The sequence below is a fragment of the Lissotriton vulgaris genome, chromosome 4_1, assembly GCF_964263255.1.
Source record: "Lissotriton vulgaris chromosome 4_1, aLisVul1.2, whole genome shotgun sequence".
Classification (NCBI taxonomy): domain Eukaryota; kingdom Metazoa; phylum Chordata; class Amphibia; order Caudata; family Salamandridae; genus Lissotriton; species Lissotriton vulgaris.
In genome coordinates, this window is record NC_141691.1 from 1797529103 (window position 1) to 1797536571 (window position 7469).

Consider the following 7469-nt stretch of genomic DNA (forward strand, 5'->3'; position numbering starts at 1 on the left):
CACTATCCCTCGTCAGTGCCTTTGAAGATAGACTCTGGGGGTTTTCCTTTGGTAATATTTTGATTTCTAGTCCTCTTCATTGCTCCTACTCCTATTCATCCTCACCACAGGCATCACAAAAAGTTCACCATTCTTTAATGTCAGCTTTCGACTTAGCTACAATAAGTCAGGGCATATGCTGGGAAGCCGTCCATTTTGTAGCAGCCAGCAGAGTGAATGCAGTCTGTCTTTTCAACATGCTCCTGAGTTCATCCTCTGTGGAGATAGGCTTACCTCACAATTGATGATTTTGATGAGGACCCTCAGGATTTGGAGTAATGAAGAGTACTGGGATGTAACTAAGACATTAGTGATTGTGCCCTATTATACTGATAAGTGCAAAGAGTAAAAATAATTCCCATGCAGACCAGACACCCTAGGGAAAACCTTTGCAGCTTGGATTGGTCAAACTCAACATTTCTGTTATAGTTCTGGAAATTGTATTTGTGATGTTATGCAGTCTTTCACTTTGGTCATCTTTTTTCTGGTGAACGTTAAATTGTCCTCTAGCTAAAAACTTGCATACTTATTTGACTGCCATACTGTAATACATAATGTATGTTGTAACCAGGGACACGTTATAATCAGAATAACTCATAAATTGACCTGGTGTAGCTAATTTGAACACTCCTTCTTGGCACTGTCATCTAGACTTTTTCACTACACCCACACTGGCTACTTCCTTTTTGGCTCTGTCCTTCACGCTAGCGGACACCAGTCCCAGCTGAAGCCACATAATGCTTTTCCACCAGTTACGAGTTCAAAAAGGTGTCCGCCCTCAAAACACACAGACCTGGGTCACTGTGTAAGTATAAAAAGGAAGTGGTCCGAGTTCGTTAACAATATTATTCCATTCATTTGTGTTCTAGTGTGTATTAAGAACACCACATTTCATATTTCTCCTTGAATTAACATAATATAATGAAAATGGGATATGCAGTATACACAAATAAATTGTATTTATTCCACATATAAGCTCATTAGTTATAATTCTCACTGCATACATTTACTTCAAAATCAAGCGTATTTCATCATTATGATTATGAAAGCATTGCATTGTAGGTGCTCTCAGTGCAAAGAGAAAAGGGAGTGAAGGGTTTGTGAAGGACAGGGTAAAGGTGGTGTGATAATGTTACATCACATTTGAATTATAACGCCTTTACAAATCATGTATTTACAATGTTCCCACAATCCATCACACATAGATGAGATTCAATCATTCTTTTTGCTCTATGGTGTGTAGGTTTATGGCGTAGTCTACGTTTCGACCCCCGAGGCGTAAAAGGGTTAGTTATCCCTCATGTTGGGGTCTTCATCAGGACAGAAGAGAGCATATAATATGGCGGACGGTAGTCCTCGCGTCACGTCTGGGGCCCGGTTGTGCTCCTAATCGTTTTTCAAATTTTCTCGTGTAGCGGAGCTCATTGAGAATTCTTCGTATATATCTTCATCATGCGCCACACATCTTTCTGGAATCAGTCTTGAAATCGACTGCTCGCGTCGCGTCCTCCAAGGTTGTGGAGATTAGTAAATGTATGCAGTGAGAATTATAGTATAATCTATTCATGAGGCGTTTGTTTATGTGTTGTCAATGCGATGTATATATTTTAAAGTCACCCCACTTATCACATCACGCTTGTTGTCACTTTTTTATGTGAGCACATGAACTACTTTTTGCATATTATTGAAAATAAATAACCAATATTATTCTTATTATAATGTGTCCCTGGTCACACTATGCATTGCTCCCCTTGGCATAACTTGCCTATTCAAACTTAAGACTTATTGTTCCTACTTCTGACGCAACCCCTGCATCACTGTTTGGACCATTCTTTTGTCCACATAGGAACCATTGTTTTCAAAAACATTACTTCACCGCAGGTTCTAATTTTGGGTACCCTTGTTTTTCGTACTGCATAGTGAAATGAGTGTCAGCTTCTTATCAGAAACAAATTAGCTGCAGTTCAACAGAGTGAAAACAGAATACACTGCAACTGGCATCCTAGGCCAGGAGTGGAAATATATTTTGAATTGCCAGAAGAAAAGCGGGACACTGTTAACTGAGAGATGATCTGCATGCTACTAACATTTGCATAGTGTAGTTGCACCATTTTAAGGCCTCGTAGTGCTTTCAAATTCTGGTGTGTGTACATAGACGTTTGTGAATTGCTGACTGTAACATTGAAAGTTTTGAATCCAAGGCTGGTTGAACTTTAGCCCTGATTCTCTCCATCTGGCCTCTATTTGAGGCCCCTGCACTACATTTATCCTGCCCTGCTCTCTAAAAATACTACTTTGTTCATCAGATCATTTATTGGTAAGAGGAAAAGTTAAGAAGGACCAGGAAATTCATGGAAGGAGCAGTGTGTGGAAACAATATGTGCTGAAAACAAGTCACCCATAATACACGTTCCTTATGCTCACAGTTACATGGGTAGGCCCATTCACTGATATTCAGTGGAAAAGACGGGTTGGGAGTAGAGGGGCACATGTTGTATCCCCATAGTGAGGCTGATCTGAAGATGGCACTCAGGAGGAACAGAGGATTGGATAGAGAAAAGGTGGATGAGGTAGAATGAATAAAAAAAACAGAAATGCAGGCAGCTACAAGGCCCAAGAGTTCACCCAATGACCCCAAGCAGGTTCTGTAAAAATAAAAAAGCTGCATGCATGACACAGTACAACAAGACCAACAGCATCCGAAATGCACATTCCTTAAACCAGTGTTCACAGTGGATGAGTAGAGAGCTCAGGCTAAGCAGACTAAAGCATTTATTAGAATCAGCCATAGAGCCTAGAGTGAAATCTACTATTAGTTTACACAGTGAAGCAATCAAAGTTGCGGCGCTGTGCTGCGTATCGTGAAAAAGAGAGTGCAGGACAGCACCGTAGCTACAAAGATATAGCATTGCTGCTCTCTTTCCATGTGCTGGTACAAAATCTGACTGCTTAGTGCCATGTACATACCTTTGCATCATAGTATAAAGGTGTATGTGTAAATCTAGCATAGGTTTTGTACTGAAAGGATACCCTTCCGGTGCTAAACACTACCACCCATATTTAGTGAATTTTTATGCAGCAAAGGAACTTACTGTGCTGGTGTTGTGTCGAGTGAAATAGAAAGAGCAGAAATGCATCATATTAACAAAAATATGACACATTTCTGCTCTTTCTGAACACATTTATTCTTAAAGATGTATACCTTATTGTATGTGTGCTACAGAATGCAGTACACATACAAACAGGAATGACCAAGAGAAATAAAGGTATTTCTCCATGTCATCACAGCCTTAGGCAGGTGCACCATTTTGGCACAAACCTGGGTTCACATAGTTTAGTAAATCCAGGTTTTTGACAAAATTCATGGGTGGATGCACAAAAATGCAGATTCTCCTCCCATGTGGTGGCTTTCTGACCAGAGTGTACACGTCGCCTTCAGTTACTTGTGTTTTTCTTTTACAAAGCTATGTAATTTGGGCTTTGTGGGGCTTTGTAGATACCGAAATACATTTTGCGTTGCGGCTGTGTTGAAAAAGTCACACACCCACAAAGCAAAATGTTTGTAAATCTGGGCCACTTTTTAGGATAACTATTCAAACTTTTACCACTTGGTATGTGTGCTAAACGGTGCATCAGAAATGCAAAGTTTGAAAAGTTTGGATAAATAAAAACATTTCTCCTACTTTGTGCTTGCCTCAAGGAGATGTAATTTTCGGGTGCAAAACCCTATTTAGCATTGGTGGTAGAGAGGTCTTTGTGTAAAAAACATTGGTGTTAGATTGGGAACAAATATGTGGGATGACCCCTTGACGCAAACTAAATCAAAGCAGCGCAAGGTAATACTTTGCCTAACCTGGATCTTTCCAGTATAAACAAGTTGTACACTGAAAAGTTATTGGTAGATTTACTAATATTTCATGCAATGCAGCTCAGTAAACAGATTACGATATGGCCCTTCTGCTTTCTTCTAAAGCACTGGCCCATGTTCAAGCTCCCTACTGCATAAGGCTTCGCGAAAAACCATGCATGGTGACATGGGAAGGTCCATGTACCACCAATGAAATGCCCCCTTGATGCAAATTTGTGCATAGCTCTATTTGTGTTACTTTTTAAAGAGCATTCCAGTGCAAAAACTATTTTTGCGCTGGAAAGTATAAAGTCTAACAACACTATTCGTCACTTTTGTGACTTTGCACCAGTGCAAAGTGTTAATATATCTGGCCCCTAGTGTTAGAATGCAACTTTTCTTACTTTCACTTTCTGTTTAAATAGTGGCTCGCATTGTGAAGGGTTTGAAAGCGCTAAAAGTAAAAAATTATTAACAGTTAAGTTTTCATTTTATACACTTTTTTTTTTTTTTGGAAGGCAAAATCTTTTCCATGCTTAATGTGCCCCTCTTTTGATTACATACTGCTGACATTTAGCATTTTCTGCCTCTTGCTGTAGTGTGGCAGGGGACACATTCTATGCATTTGTAGATTGAGTGGTAAGTGTTAACAGTGGCTCAAACACCTGCTGTCCTTTCCCCAGACACTTAAGGTAGCGTTGATAGTTGCCTTTGAAGGGGACTGAATAGTCTATCAGAGTGGGGGTCTCGGTCAGCAAATAAAAAACAAAACAAAGTCTCAAGCCAGTAAATGGCTTTTGAAAGGGCAGCAAAGCACTTTGGATGAATCTGGCTTTGCGGCTCCCATAGCCCCAGCAGAGAGCAAGTGAGGGCAGCTGGAGAATCGTCATTCAGTGTTCCATGCTGCAGTAGCCCAAGCTATAAAGGGGGGGGGGCTAAAGTGCGTGTTGCGCGCCTGCACCTAAGTAAGGTTTTGGCTAAAGACTAGCAACCAGGAGCAAGTAACTAACCATCATCAAAAAAGAAATGAGAAATCACAGGAGAATAAACCCCTGATGAGCTAAGCCAAATTGAACAGCTTATGGAAATGGAGAGAGGCTGGAATGTCACAAGTAATCTTCCTAAAAAGGTCTCGTAGATAAACTCTAAAAAGATCAAGCTAAATGTTCAGTGAGATCATTCAGAGTTGGGACATGCCCTCACATAAGAAGTCCCTAATTGGACCACCATATTCACTGACTGATTCTGCCTACACAAAGAACCACAATACAGAAGACATACTCATGACAAGGAGCCCATTAAAATGATCACTATCAGCCTATACTTCCAAGCAGGGGTGGCTCCTCCATGTGGGCAGATGGGCGGCGCCCCACTGCTTTCTCGCAGTGCGAGAAGCAGTAACATAAAATGGTATTGGAAATACCATTTTATGTTTCTGTTTCTCGCACTGTGTGAAAGCAGAAGTAGGGGGCTTTCCTGCTGGAGGGCAGTGGATGAATGTCCAGCCCAATGTTGTAGGCTCTGATTGTTTGATCGGTCCTCTGAAGCCAACCAAACCAGTCATGCTCACTTTCCACTTTCTCCATGTAGGCTGCATGCAGTATACATGGAGAAAATTGCCTTCCCATAGACGCCTGGGCGGTCGACGTCCCAGCCAATCACAATGTTGCCATTGCAGCATTGCAATTGGCTTAGGGGAGAGGAGGGAGGCTGCCTGCTTATCTGCTTACTGTTCCTGCGGAGGCAGGAAAGCAGGAGCCGGAGCTTTGAAAACGCGGGACCCGGGAAAGGTACTTTTTAAGTTATTATTTAACCCCCCTCTCTTCCCGAATCTCACGCGACCACTTGATCGCCTTCCCTTCTAATCTGCCCCCCACCCGTCCCATGAGTCATGCCGGCTGTGACTGCTTGCAAGGTGCACTAGGCTGGCTAAATATATATAGGGTGGCGCTACCTTTTTTAATAGCGTTTCATCCTTTTTTTTTATCCATTGACTGCACTTATGTTTCTGTGTTGTTTGTCTTATTGCAACTAATATCGACATGTCTTTGCCATTTTTTTTTTAAAAGAAGGCAATTATCCCGCCCATCATCCTTGCGTCCTCTGGGGCCCATGTAATGGAAAACAATGTAAACTAGACCTACATCGACAGGCCGATAATTATCTATGTATGCATATAAGATTTGTATTTACGGCTGCTCAACACACTTTAAGACACTCACTTGCTCTGTAGATTGACATAGACTAATGGGAGCATGCACAAGGATTGTAAATGAACCCACCAAGTGAGCACCTGACATAAACACATTAGAAATAAACAAACAACTCATACCTCAGAAAGGGGAATTCCAGTATTTCATATAACTAAAGGATTTAATAAAGTATTTCCTTAAAATATTATCTTTTCCACAAAATCTATGTGCAGTACTTTCTGATATTTACATCTTTATAAAATAGAAGGGCAAGAAATATCACTATGAAGGCAAATAATGCAAACCAGGTAGAAAAACAATGCAGGGTGTTGAAACCCTTGGTGATATGTTTAAAATGCAAGAATACTCTGATCAAAGAGGAAAGGATCACTTGTCCTGCATACCGTCGGGTATGCCGGAACGGTTCTGACTAGTCCCAATAAAAAACCCTCATGCACGTGTTGGTGAGTTTGCGATGTTAAGCGGTATATCTTGGTTCTCCGCTGTCCCTCACACGTGTCTGCATAATCATAGGGTTTAGTAGTTTATGCAACCTCCATCCAGGAGGCGATACCCTCAGTTAAAAACAGTAGTTATCAGTGATAGTGACTGTGACGTGATAAAGTGAAAAATAGAAAAATGTCTCCCTCAGCCAGAATTTTTTTTTTTATTAGTTCTGATTTTCGGAGGCAAAATTTTAACATTATTACGGGTGAACAAGAGTGATTATGACTCTTTCACACTAAGGTTGTGAGAAAGGTCGACATGTTTCAGCCCTAGAGTCGCCAGAAGGTCGTTGGGGCTTTCATTAGGACCACGGTGCAAAGTGTATAGAGACCTCTCACGTCTCTACATGTGAAAAATTAATTTGTTTCTAAAGGAGCATGTCGTTATGCTGTTCCTAATAAGGTCAATTTTGTACCTGTAAAGAAAAAAGACATACTAGACAAAGGGAATAGGTATGGGAAAACATTTAAGACTAGTCTACTGGTTAAAATCACCAGGAACATATATAACGCACAATGGCGTCTCAACTAAAAAATGGCAATACTTCGAACTGACTACCCTCAGCCTAGAGTAGGGTCAACTCTCTCATTGTTAGCGTTTCAACATTTCAAATCATCATTAAGTGGATTGGAACTTGGTGGTAAATCTAAGCTCTTGAAATCTGGCCCAGAGCAGTATCGGTTTTATTGTGCATATTGCAATTCGACTCTCTCTCAGGATTGTGGAATATCATACTTTTAAGGAATGGCCGATTGTGCGCTAATAGTTGTTTCCAACACATTACTTGCTTCTCTTTACGAGTAATGGTCTCTTGAAAAAAAGTGTGTTTCCCTCTTATGAAGGGTTACCTTACATATATCGTTCTCATTCATCTGTGTCACTCG